General features: G+C 42.1%; 1 long non-coding RNA gene across 3 annotated transcripts in view; it reads right to left on the bottom strand.

Moving 5' to 3' along the window:
- LOC108640067 overlaps nt 1-10,771 on the bottom strand; it is a 41,306-nt gene extending 30,535 nt beyond the window's left edge. For all 3 annotated transcript variants that reach the window (XR_001920919.1, XR_001920918.2, XR_001920920.1), the window contains exons 1-2: nt 10,643-10,771; nt 443-689 (exon numbers count right to left, since the gene is read on the bottom strand). This is a non-coding gene — a long non-coding RNA (uncharacterized LOC108640067). The remainder of the gene's footprint in view (nt 1-442; nt 690-10,642) is intronic.
- Between the last annotated feature and the right edge of the window lie 3,632 nt (nt 10,772-14,403).

Genomic DNA, 14,403 nt, shown 5'->3' with positions numbered 1-14,403 from the left:
ACAAGACAAGTAACAGCTTTGCTGTTACCTTCAGGAGGCTCCACCCCATCACCACCCTGTACAGATCCACATAGATACTTGTTCTGGACTGGGATTCCTAACTCTTCAGCAAAAACTCTTCAGTAAATCTGATGAAAAGCTGTCCTGCATGACAATTCTCTGTTGGGTGTCCTGTTCCCTGGAGCTTTGGTAGCTCCAAACAGTGCTTGTCAAAACATCTTCCAGGTTTCCATTACGGCTTGAAAGATAAATGAAGGGAAAACCAGCCATGCCCAGGAAAAGGAGTTTTGAATACAAATGAAATATAAATATTAGCGTACTGTCACAAGAAACACTGCTCTGAGCCACATATATCTGTCCCCTTTCTGTATTTTAAGATGCCCCCTTAGCCCAGCTGGCAGCATTATGATTCAATAACTGCCACTCGCTGTCAGACACTTACTGTCCAAGGAAGGGTGCCGAAGAGCCCACCAATTCCAATGAGCAAGAGAGTTTTCTTGTGTGACAGGAATTGTTTATTCAGTCCTGTTTCTAAAATGGGGAGGATGCTAAAGACAAATTTGACTTTAGCTGCTAAAAACATCCAGCTTTATTAAAAATTGTTGCCAGGGCAGAAGCAATATTTTACAGCCTGTGAAGTCATTCCTCCTGGATGGAATTTTCTTCCATGTGCCTTCATGCTGTACACACTGTAGGGAGAAGGAAGTTATCAGAGATCAGGGCATATTGAAAAAGGCATAAGAAAATATGTGCACATCTCCTCTTTCTCTCCTTATAGTTCTGTGCAAATGCTGCCTCCTAGAGATTCTCAGCCTCTCCCAAGTTTTGTGGCTATCTCCATTTGAGAAACTGAATGACCACTGCAGCTGCTACCTCCTCCTTCTTCATTTTCACTTCCAGTTTGTGCTCAGTGGTGGGATGAACAGGAGTCAATACCAGCATTCATCATCACATCCATAGAAACTTCTAATGAGATACAAGGATGCCATATTTTAGACACTCCATTTCTCCTCCTGCAAACAACCCTGCCAAACCAAAGGGCCAGGTTGTTTTGAGAAGAATGAAGGGATGCAGCTTGTCATTTGCTAGCAGTGGTTGAAGTGGTATTTCTGTTTGCTTAGCTCGTCCCTCAGAAGACCATTTCCAGGCACACTGCATTCAGGGGTTTCCTGCTACATAGTGATGGGAAGAAGATAGGTTAGAATAGGTGAGTCCGTCTGCTTAATTGGATCCTGCAGAAGGACAGTAGAGAAATTCACTTACATAAAACAAGAGCAAACTGCTACTCTCAGACAATTATTAAGCATGCTTGGAGACACAGTCTAAGCTCATGCATAGCAGACAGGGTGTCCAGTTGCCACTTGGATTTCTGAGAACCCACTCTGTTGCGGCGAGCGAAGGCCATGATTAGTGCTAACCGTACCATGAAGTGGTTACAAGCAGAATTAAAACATGTCATATGCATAGCCACTACTGTGATTGCTATGGGTTTTGGGGAAGAGAGTGAAGAAAACATCAAATACAGCACAAGGGAATCCCTGAGAGACACAAAGGCTCAAGCATTTGTATCTCCCAGCTGGAAAGTTGAGTTGTTGAAAGGAGACTGTGGTTTTAAGGAAGCTCACTGGATAAATCTGTCAGGGTGATAAAAATAGTTTGTGTTTTTGTTCCATCTCCAGCAGCACCCATGTTATTCCCAGCATGGTCACAACTTAGGCCTCAGCCTCCATCTGCCTGCTTAGGGGAGATCATTTCATTGTGTCAGCTGTCTCAGAGTCATGGATGTGCATAGCACTAGTAATCTGCTGCAGCAATTTTCCATGGTATCAGTCAAATTCAGCAATATTCCTTTACCTGCATCTATCTGAGTAACAGTCTCTGTCCTGCATTCCACACCAAATGCCTTTAAAGACCAATACAATACCCAATGGCGTTGCCTGGGGCTAACCTCAAAGGCAGTTGAATCAAATTGTTAGGGTAAGATTCAGCATGTCTAATTTCAGGGGTCTGCAAGGAAGCAGTTTATGACTCAGTGGGTTGCCCTGGGTCCTCTTGAAAGTCATAAAGAGAAATAAACACTTTTAGGATCTGATCTGTTTCACTCATTTTAGATGTCTACGTCACAATGAGGAAACTAGCACTTGGTAAAGGGAGACTGTGCATCCAGACATCTAACTCAGAGGAAGATGTCTACATCTGTCAGCTGCATCCTACCCATTGTGACTAAAGGGAAAGAGTGCATCATATTTGCTTACATTCAAAATTTATGCCATCCAAAGCTTTCTGCCAAAAACAGCAAATGTCTTCACATGATGAGACAGTACTCAGTATTATGTGGTTTTCATTTACTCCTTGAAGCCTGAAGAAGTCAGAAACTGTAAGTGTAAGGAAGTCTGGAGTGCAACATTGACCTTATCACACAAGACCGTTTTTGGTACATCAAAGCCCAGCTTCCACTCACAGCTTCTGGTTGATAGTTCCAGGCCCTTAATTCACTCACTAATTTCAAAACTTCTTAAAAGTTCCATGTAATAACAAGGGATAGAATAAGGGAAAAGAAAAAGGGCAGGCTTTGCTCAGAAACGTGGTTTGAATTGTTCTTACTAAAGCATGGGTAAATGTTTTGCCAAAGCTAGGAAGAATAAGTCTACAGCTAGTGTTTAAAATACCCTAAGTGACTAAGCAGTACTTGACCCAGCAGGACTGCAGCTTGAGGTTACTGGCAGCTCATTGCCTAGGAACTGTTTAGGCACAAATATGAAGATAAATAACTTATATTCATTTCAAGGAACAAAAGGGATTTTATGTGTATTAGTTGAATTTATCAAAATTCTTTCATTTCTTACTGTATAAAGTGATATTTGTAACAATAATACATAGTATTTGTAACACATTTCTGCTGTGAATTTTCCTAGAAGAAAAAACAAGAAAAATATATCCGTATTGAATTTGACAGGCAGGGATTTTTCCATCTTCCATAACTCCAATTGTTTCACTTGCACTTCATCAGAATGAAAAAGGCACAGAAGACTTAAAATTGACTAAAACCTCACATTTTTCAACAGTTTTGTGGAGTGTCTCTAGATGCTAATACCTCTGAGCATCACTTCACTGTTTAACAGTTGGGGGATTTTGATGGTAACGTGTAATTGTTGGTTCGTTCTGGCTTGTGGCACTAGATAATTATGATCCTCTCTGCTCTAACTAATGGTGCCTTCTCTACATCCTGATTTTTTGCTGTTGTAGTTCTCATGCTACTAGTTGTTAAATATATGATATCCGCAATATTGTAAGCCCTGAAGAATCATAGAATATCTTCAGTTGGAAGGAACTCATAAGGATCATCGAGTCCAGCTCCCTTACAGACCATTAATTTATATAATGGGCTTGATTCTCTACTATCTCTCATCTGGAGGTGCTGCAGTGCCTTTGCAATGGAAAAGACCTGTAAATGACATAGTTGCCTAGGCTGGTTCTGTAGCTATTCTCTCACATGCACACACACATGGTTCACAATATGAAAGGGAAGGATAAGCAATCCACGTATGCTGCACACCAGCCGTTGATCTGATCATGTGGGAAAGAGCACTCCATGTGCCAGTAAATTAGAGTTGACTTTAAATTTTGGGTGGTGTTGATGATGTGACACTGGACTGGATGGAGCCTTGTAATCAGGAGAGCAGCACTAGGCTCCATAAGACACCCCAGCCCCAGCCCTGAGAGACACCCATGCTCTGTTCCTGCTCTGCTCCGACTCCCCAGTGCAGCACTGGTATGGCCAAGCTGACTCTGCTTGGTTTGCTGCTGGGGTGCTGAGCACACATAATTCCAGGGCCACCACACCTTCCTTCAGCCCCAGACACAGCGAATGACATGCACCACTGAGTCAGCCACTCACTCTGGTCTTTTGCTTAAGGTCCACAAAATTAAAAGTCTCTCCACTGTGTTGACAGCTGGAATCGTTTTGGTTATGACTACCCTCCAGCATCACACTGCTTTTCTGACTATTCTGACTAGATGACACTAAACAAAACTCAGCTGAATGTTTCAGACTACAAACAGCTTTGTGAAACCAGAGTGTCCCTGACACACAGCCCTGGGTAACTGCCATCATTCATTCTCAAAAGCCAGCTTCAAACAGCACCATCTATGTTTGATACGCCCTTTCCAAACATCAAGATTTATTCTTGGGAGCACACAATACCCTGAGTCTGTACTAAAGTACTCATTGTTAGAGTTCACAGGACTCAATAAATAAGTCCCAATCTTCAGCTTGCCATTTTAAAGGAAATATGGTCAATTACATAGATAAAACTAGGAAAAAATTGCCTCACACTTCATCTGCCTATGATTAACAAACTATACCCTGCTCTGAGACTGGAGAAAGGGCAACATCCAACCTGGCTGTTTTGGGAGCTCTTGGAGAGTAGATGTGCCTTGAAACCTTAGCATGACACTGGGCATTGCACATCATTGCTCCAAGTTCTCCTCTACGCAGAAAAAGTGGCACAGCCACCCCTTCCCCACCAGCATGGATCCGTGTGGAGCTTCATGACGAAGCTCTTTCCCCGTCTTCTTCCTCTGTGGGAAGCAAGTGTGGGAGGTCTTGGTATGCCACAGTCCAACATGCCTGCTGTCTGCAGCAAGCTCTACCCAGCATTTTTTTTCCTGAACTACCTCTGGCATTATTCAGCTAGATCCCTGCATGGTGGAGATAAGTGTGTGGACATGAAGGAAAAGGCTGAAAATCAATTGCAGTAAAGTTTGCTGATGAGAGGAGTGCCATTGGCAAAAAAGGGAAAACACACTAAAGACATAGGGAGCCGAGAGAACAGTGTGTTTTGCTGAAGAAAACTAAGCCTGTTTCAGGGTCTCAATTCTAATTTTAAGAAATTCTGTAATACCACTGGAAAAGGTATACAGTGAGAACTTCAGTCTCTGCAGCAGTGTCTGACTCTGAGGTCAAGTGGGCAAAAGCAGCTTACACTCTTGGCAGCAAGGTATGGATTTTGCAGAAAATGAGAATGAACCCACATGCAGTGACCTTCAGAGTGAAACTATTTTCTTTAGATTGTCTTGATGGACGAATGGACAGAAGAAAGGAACAAAGGAAGGAAGGAAGGAACAAAAGAAGGAAGGAAGGAAAAAAGGAAGGAAGGAAGGGGTAAAAAATAGGAGACTGATGTAGGAGAACTGAGTCGGAAAAGGGTGAAAGATTAATAATTTATAATTAAAATACAAGAAAAAAAGCCTGTAAGCATGATTACAGAACTATAGGAAAATGTACTGCTTTATGCAGAGTTCTGTATAAATGGATAAGTCTGATTAAAAGCCTAGGGAGAGAGAAAACACCCTGCAGAAGGAAAAAAATCAGAAGGATGTTTCTTTGCTCATTGGCAGTGTTATGCTGATTCTTCTTTCCCTCAACTATTCCAGAAACTTGTATTATGGTTATTACTCCTATTCATTTGTTCTCCTTTGCTTTGTAAACCAGGAGAATGACTTCACCATAGAGAAAAGAGGGCAACTTTGGGTCACCTGGAAATTTTGCCATCTCTAGTGAAGAAGGTTTAAATAGTGACAGAAGCTTTACAGCACAACACAAGCAGAGAAACAAGACACTCCATCTTGGGGAGATGACACTTGCCAGCTTCTAGGCTTGTTATTGATGTCCTATCAGATACAACCACACCGGATTATCCTGTCAGGAATGGTAACATGCAGCACAGAAGGTGCAAACAGTTATTTTAACTCACTGCAGGAACATGTGCACTCACACACTACACATTTTGAGGATGTTACCCTGCGGAAGGGACACCTATCAGCTAAAGATAGGCATAAAGCATTTGGAGCCTTCTCAACACATGCTTGCCCCGGTCGTTTTTATATACAAACAAGCTACTTCTTGAAAGCAAGGCCTGAAGCTCAGATGAGTATTTATTGAGCATACACTTAATTAAAATGCTGGGTTTGCTGCTGAGGCAACAGACTCATGAAAATAGAAGGAATAAAAGTCAAGAACTTTTGAGTTGAAGTGTTTGAAAAGCAAAGACTCATGAAACCACAGTAGCTCTGAGTAAATGTCTTGTCTGAATGCTAATTCATGCCACTGAAAAAGTATATATAACACCAACTATAGCAAAAAGAAAAAACATGCGTACTTTAAACAAACTAAACCACTCCAAAACCACCCTGAACCATATGCAGTGCTGGAATACAATTACTTGGGGTATATATTCCCAAGGAGCAGTTTTTATCAGTCAGTAGCTGGTTTACATTTTCTCAAATAAATAAACTGTATGTGTGTGACTTTCTATTGCTTCATGAAAACAAAGTTACATAAAAGCTGGTTATTTGCAGCATAACCTTTCTGAAGAAGCCTCAGTTGATATCAGGTAATTATTTGCCACCCGAATCTAATACTTTCCACCTCGTGCCAAGTCATTTTCACAGTATCTGCAGGGTGTGATGTGGATCAGAAATACCTTCACCATCCGTCAGTGCTGAAAATCACTGGAGCTGAATCCGTCTGCCCGTGTTTACCCAGCAGCCAGAGTAGCGTTGCTAATGCGAAGGTCGCCCCATGTGAACCCATCAATCAGTGAGCTGGTGTTTTCAACTCTGTACCAATATCAGAAATAAGCTCAAGGGAACAGCTTTTAACCCTTCACTGTTTTTAAATGGTTGAATCCATCTGTCCTTCATGGAAGTAGTTTTCAGAGCCACTTCCAAAGTGACCTTCTGTATGCAACTTCAATACCTTACCTATGAGATACACCTCTGACCTGCCCAAGAAACTGTAACTTAGCTGCTGAATACATCTCAATATGGGTAGTGTAGCTAAATAAGCTGTAACTTCTGGATTTAACTGTCAAGAAAACTCCTAGTGTGTATGCTCTGAACTGATCACCAGCTATACTAAGATACAGTTTAAACATTTCAACTCAAAATAGAGTATTACATTTAATTACAAGTAGCTTTCAATTTTATTTAAGGTTGAAGTGGCTCCTGTGGTTTTTTTTATTCCTAATTTGATTTTTGGGGGACATCTATGTTAAGATTACAAATGCAGTCAGCTGCTCAGTCATACTTTAGGGTAATGTTCTATGTGCCCTTCTGCTTTGTACAGATAGATGCCTTTATGCTCTTTTTGTGATTAAAGCTAGCCAAATTTATTAATTCAAAACATTCTTTCTATTTCTAAATTGTCTGCATACAGATTGGGATTTCCATTAATTTCATTCTTACCTGAAATTGTTCAATGGGTGCTTTGTCCAAGCACACCTCAGACCACAAACTTTTTGTCACTGACCTGCAGTGACTGATTCAACCACCTCATGTTCCCAGTACTGAGTCTGGTAGAGCTGTGTGTCTGTGTGTGGGTTAGAACCCTGAACAGAGAAGAAAAGGTTTTGATGAAGGCATCTACAAAGATTCACAACTGCAAAACCTGAAGAAGCTTATCTTGGAGCTTGTGGAAAATAAGCATAACTAAAAAATACGAGATCTTCATTTGCCACTGAAGTGTATTCGCCTCTTGGCAATAGTTCACAACAACATGGGCCCTGGTCTGAATTCTGGCTTTATAAAATTTTAACCCTACAGAAGTGTCCTGAAGCATTCAGTTAAACAGTTGAGATGACCTAGATTATAGCTGGAGCTAATAAAAGCTGTTCTTTTAAGAAGTTAAATCCTGTTGTACTCCAAATCAACTTGTGGAGAGAAAGTTAACTGTGAAATAATCCATAGCCTTTCCTTATGTGTCCTAGATTATTTCAGTGCTTGTTTTTCATTTATTTGGTTGCTTTTTGTTTTTGATAAAACTGTTCTAAAATTTGTACTCTTAAATAAGGTATATAATACAAAATGAAGTGATCAATTGAAAGTCAACTTGTTTTGAAAAATGACGCTGCTTTATGTGATGAAGTTTTGTGAAATCTTCTGAGAAATAAGTGCTTTACAGCATGTTTTTGCAGTGTTTGCCACTCTTGCTCGAGACCATTAGCTTACACGCATTCTCGTCTGTATCGTTCCTCTAAAGTATTGCAATGGGAAATGATTTTGGCTTCTTAGCTGTTCTGCTGCTCACACAAAATCCAGTGACAAGTCATCAGAATGTCTGATGAGTCAGTGGTCTCAGCAGCTTTGTGCAGTGGCAGAGATGACAGTACGAGGTGCTAATACAAGTCGGTGATTAATGGGATGTAAGAACACAGATAGATTAGATTGGATTAGGCATGCATATGTTTAGTTTAAATTTAAACCTTAACCAAAAAACCAAAACAAATAAATAAATAAATTCTTGTTGGTTTTTGCCTTGACAAAAACACCAAGCTATTCTAAATCACTCTCTGGCTTTCCAGTGGCAAGTAGCTTTAATTCAAAGAAGTCTTACGCAGCCTGACAAATCGTAGTCTCTATATTTGAACTCTTTCTGTCTATTACCTGTTTTATACCTGTCACAGCAGCAGCATAGACAGATAAAGGAATCATCAGCAGCATCCAGGGTGAACCTAGCCCTGGTCATATTGTGTGTTACATTGATGTAGGCAAAGGTGGGATTTAGAATCAACCAACCCATATAAGCAATCACTCCCAATTCAGTATTAATCAGTTGAGAATAATCCTTGCTACATCAGGAGCAGTAGCTCAGTGTAGTACTATGAAAATCAATGAAAATTCAAACTGTATCACAGATGTACTCTCTGTGCCTCATTTTTCCACAGATAAAACTGGGCTGCAAAGTTTAACAGTTTGTAGTTTGTATTAACCTGTGGTTAGACTTGTAGGAATCCATGGCTCTGTGTTATCATGCACTGGGGCATCAAGTGATCTCCTCCTTACAGACTCCTCCAAAGTTTTTCCTTTCCTGTAGGACCACTAAGACTGTCCTTGTATGAGCTACGATTTCCTGTTCTCCTGCTAGTTTATGCATCAATCTCAACAAAACCAGGTCCATGCAAGCACCTGTTTAAGCCAGTTTAAACCACTTCTTCCTTCCTGAAACAAAATGCAGGGTATCTTCCTATAATTTTTGCAGACACTTTAATTTGAAATACTCTGAGGTTTTATTTTTAAAAAATCCTGTGTATTTTCTTTTTTTCTGCCAAATCACGCTCTCTCTTTTCCTCTCAGTGCTCGAATACCAGGTGACTTTAAAGGAATTGCTGAGATAAGGAATATGGAAGATTAGTATGTTCCCTCAGTAGCAGCTCTTCACATGAGAGAGAGAAGTGTACTTTGGCCTTTAGATATTTTTTCCCTTACCTACTACAAGGTCTTGGCAAGTCATGGCCAAGTCAGAGCCCTTCATCTCCAACATGATCTCATCGGACATTGTTTGATCCGAGGAAAATGCTGAGGGACCTACTCAGAGAAACCTGGCTCAGTTACAGATAGAAGCACATCAATAAAGAGCTTGGCTGGGTATCTCTACCATGGCTAATACAGAGGAGTTCATGGAAGTGGACTGGGATGATCGCTGTTGGTTCAATGTGGAGATGCCATTGGCAGGGTTTTGTGTGAAGCAGAAACCAAGCAAACTCAGCAGGCAGTGCCACGTGTTTGGATTGAGGCACTGATACGCTGCCAGTGCTTTAGCAAAGATCTCCAAAGTTCTTTTAGCACAACTACAAAAAGAAACATAAACATTTGTGAATGCACTGCTGCTGAGACCTGTCTCACAGGCAGTGGTCGCAGGCATGTTCAGAAGACATACAGACCTGTTTGTAGTGCAGCTTGGGCTTGAGTGCATCAGAGAATAGACAAGAAATTAATTTCACCTCTTCCTGTTCCAGCAACTGAATTTTAACCTAGAGCTCTTTGCTGCCCCTGAGAATGCTTTTCCTGAACAGCCATGATGAACTTCCTGTAAGCAGTGAGGGACAAAATGGACAGGGACTGCACCAGGGTGCCTTGAGTCAGAGTGGAGGTACCTCAGCCCAGCTGTGGGAGAGCAGAGGAGCCAGCTCTTACAGCCACCCCAGTACCACGATGCCCTTTGCCACCTGGAGGGAAGAGGGCAGTAAAGGGAAAAGAGAGCAAAAGGAGCATTTAGAAGTGAATCAGTTAAAAAGTTTCTCTCCATGTGAACCTGTCAATCTTCTGTAGAGGATTATGCCCACTGGGGTGAGTAAGCCCAGGCGCGCACACACACACACAAACACACACACACAGACTTTCGCATAGTATCACTAAGACCTTGTGGTTAATTATAGCTCTGAATCTGACAGAGAAAAATTAGAGGGGAGAGGGACAGCTGCGGGATCCTGGGGTGTAGGGTCTGATTTCCAATGTAATCTGCAGCCCACCAAAGATCTTCGCTTTGGAAAAATAAAGTTCAGCCATTTCTAGTCCCTGCCTGCTGCTTTTCCATTGCCTCATGCGTGCTGTGAACCTCTGAGCTCCTAGCAGGGTCCCCATAGCAGCAGCCTGGCCCATGCTAAGCGAGGGTGGCTTGTGCCAATGAAAAATATACATAGGCTGGGATTGCTCAGATCTCCTTTTCTTTCTGTTCTGCTTTTTTTTTTCTCTAGCTTGTTGCAGGGGATGAGTCTGTAAGACCAGTGCTAGTTTCTTTCTTCCTAGGTCTGCCTGCAAATCTCTCCTAAACCTGGAATTAAAATGAGGTGGCAAGTTTTACCTTTTTCCGGTGACATGTCATCTGACTCTTCTGATGTCCAGAGGCAGAGCCTTCAGAAACAATTCTGTTGATTCCACATTTTAAGGATATGGATAGTTCAAGGTCTGGGTATTGCTTCTGTCTTCCTTTGAAACATGGGAGACTTAGGGAGTCTTGCTGCTCATCTTGAACCTGTTTACATGCAATGATCTCATATTACATTAAAAAAAAAAAAAAGACTCCATAAGGTGGTTGCAACATGAGCCGAAAGGGAGAATCCAAAGATTACATAAAACTGGGATCACTGTGTTTAAGGTTTGCACCTCTGGTCTGGGTTACAGCAGTTTGAGAATCATTTTAATGTACATAGACAAATAATTCCTCATACTTACTAAAGTACAGTCAGGAGTTGGGACCAGGTCTCCACTACAGGTTCAACACCATTTTTGGATGCAATCATAACTTTTAATGCATCTTGGAAGGCCAAAGAAACTCCAATGAACTGGAAAATGTTAGTGATGTGCCAATGCTTGAAGAGTATATGGGGCAGGGAATTATAGGCTGCTTAGCTTCACAACAATCTGAGGCAAAATCACGTACTGGCTGATTAGAAAATGGAAAATCCTACACAACTTTAATAATTTCTTTAAGTTAGGAATTTCTCATAGCAGTTCCTACTTTAGTAGTACCATTGTTTACCAGTATTTTCCAAGGAAAATTAGTTTAAAACATCCTTACCGGTTTAATGTCTTGCTCTACTTCCAGATGCGTATTAAAAGTGAATCATCTTCAACATAAGAATAAAGTGCAAACCTCACACAAATGCAGACCCCAGACTCTGCCAGAGTGTATTAGAAGTTAAGCACGATGCAAAATATTGATTTTCTTTTGAAAGCTATTTTTGAATTGTATAACTGTGGTCAGCCAAATTCTGATTTCTCCATTCAGAGACAATAGTCATTAAGAATACACTACGACTTCCTAGACTTCTTTTAGAGAACAGGTACAGTCAGGCATAGGATCATAGAATCATTTGGGTTGGAAAAGACGTTTAAGATCATGGAGTCCAACCATAAACCTGGCCCTGCCAAGTCCACCGCTAAACCATGACTGTAAGAGCCATAAACACACATCTTTTAAACACTTCCAGGGATGGTGACTCAGCCACTGGTAGGCCAAGCAGACAGACATCTTTAAGACACAGCTGAAGCAGCTGAACACATTATCAGTTCCATTTCCTTCAACCAAACTTTCAACAGAGATCAGCTGACATAACATTAAACGGAGTAACCTGATGCAATGCAAAACAGGTAGGTTAGTTAAAATTACCTTTACCAGTGACTTGAGCCATAACAGTCTGACTTTATCCTCACAAAAACACCCAAAGAGTTGGTTTTCAGCTCTCCAGAGTAGACAATAAACAGCAGCATGGGTACAAAGGTAGATCAGATTGCTCAAAGTCTTGTCCAGCTGTGTTTTGAAAATCTCCAAGGGTGGAGATCTTAAAAAAGCCTAAGATGACATTTTTTCCATCACAAATACCCATTCCCTTTTGGAGAGAACATTTCCCCTTTGGAGAGAACATTTCCCCTTTGCTGGGCTCCTAAGAATAAAATCCTCTGTATCCATGTACTGATTTATAGCCTCTTCTGTATTCTGCTGGCTTTGCAAAACAATCCCTTTCCTGTTAACCCATGCATGGAGGCATGTCCCAGAGCGCACAGATACAATAACCTAACATCACCACCTACATGGGCTTTGCAGGTCCCCCTTGAAGCATACGTTCACGCCAGGTCGAAAGCTTTTCTTACAGCTGATAATAGCGAAGCAAGAAACCTTGTTCCAGTTTTGACTGCATAGCTAGGTGATGGTGGGCGGCACACGTCACCTATCCGTACAGCTCCAACTTTAATGCAGCCACCATGATAGCTAGCCAGTTAGGTGGTTTCACCTCTCAGGAATGCTCTTGGATTGCCAGATGGAGGCTCTAGTGAAAGGCAAAACACCATGAGCCTGAATCTCTACTAACTTATCCCTTTGTGTCTTTCGAGAGAAAAACTGCTGGAGGTGTAAAGACAGCTTAAGCAGAGCAGGGAATCTGGTGCTGTAGGGCTGCTATGAGGACCACTGAGCCTCCCACAGGGAGAAAGACTTTCCAGAAAGGCAAGTCTGTGATGTGTCCCGGAGCAAGTCAGGGCTGGGCACGTCTTCATTACTACACTGCATTGAAACATTGCTTTGGAGGCCTGAGCTAGCAGTCAGTGCTGAGACTAGGTCCAGGCCGCTGACAGACTCTGTAGCCAAACCTTCTCAAGTACTTGCTGTTTTCTCCATCAGGGCAGAAATTGCTCCCTGTTTAACTGTTTACACCAAAACCTAGAAAAAATGTAGTCTGAGAAATTACTGAGTATTACAGCACTGTAGTTATCCCACAGCTCAGCTGCTCTCATTTCTGCTTGTTGTTGTTCCTTTTCCTTCCCCTCAACCCCTTCATTCCTCTGGTTCACCCACCATCCAGTCATTTTCTCTACTTGGTGGGGTTTTTTCTCCTATGCCTCCTTTTCAGTCTCTTTCTCTCAACTACTTCTCTTCCCCTCCCCCTGCCCTACATTTTCTGGCAGAGTTTTGGACTCTGAGTTCAGTTTTATTCTTCCCTGGAGAAATGACTTAATGCCTTGGCTCTAATGAGCAGTTTGCTAACTGTGAGACCTTGCTGCTTAGTCTGTATGGAGATGTGCACACCAGTAATTGGGAACCCCATTTTTCTTCTGCTTTGCTTTTCTTCTCCCCCTGCCCCCCTTTTTTTCCTAGTCTCATTTAGCCATATGATGGCTGAAGAGAGCAAAGAGTCAGACAACTGGGTAAGACCTTTTGTATTAGATCACTGCTGTTCATGTGCTCAAGAGAACAAGCTCAACAGCTCAGGGAGCACGGACTGCAACATGAATGAGACTCATGAGTATATATAAAGTTTCCTCTTTTCCCCTGTGGGGATGTTTTCCCACTTATTTTGCAAGCAGATTAAGCTGACCATGGATTGATTGTATATGCACTGCAATGTGGACACTGCTCTGGGTTGCCATCTGTGGGGGCACATGTCAACTGAGCCCTGCTTTCCCAGAGCTGCATTTGGCTGAAGACAGCCCATTCACCAACAACTTTCCAATGTTCCCAGCTCTGACCAATTCCCCTCTACCTCATAAACACGGGATTTATCCAAGTTTTAAAGGCCCTTGGGTACCCTAACTTGATCTGTTCCATTCAACCGCTTCCTGTAAACGGACATTTATGGTAATTTTAGGGGCCACCAGGGCCCATTCTCTATTCAAAGTAAACCTTTGCTCCCAAACGTCTAGACTTTGACCTCCTCTCTCCCCAGCTTTCATGGTCAAACTCCGCTGTGCTTCACACTCTACTCTCTATTTGCCTCTGAAGTGCCTCGTCCAGCCCCTCTGATTCTTTCTTGTGGTCTTCGCAGCTGCTGAACATCCTCCTTGTGAGACATGGGAAGACACCAGCAGTGGTAGTCAGCAGGACTTCCTTCAGCGAAGTAGTCACAAGGCACCCCACCTGCAAGAGGCCAAGCTCCAGTGCACTGCAAGTCCTCATAAAACAGAGGCTGAGAATACAGAAGGAATCGTTGCTGCAGCTGATAGAAGGTGACAGACTTTAAAAGTCATTTTAGTGCCTGAAAAATCTCAAGAACACAAAGTTTCCTGATGAGAGTCACTAGGTGTTTCTATTTCTAAAGCTTAACAAACCACAGAACTAGCCACACCCTA

The sequence above is a fragment of the Manacus vitellinus genome, unplaced genomic scaffold (genome assembly GCF_001715985.3).
Source record: "Manacus vitellinus isolate BGI_N305 unplaced genomic scaffold, ASM171598v3 scaffold_28_pilon, whole genome shotgun sequence".
NCBI classification, from domain to species: domain Eukaryota; kingdom Metazoa; phylum Chordata; class Aves; order Passeriformes; family Pipridae; genus Manacus; species Manacus vitellinus.
This window is presented reverse-complemented; position numbering and strand designations above follow the sequence as displayed.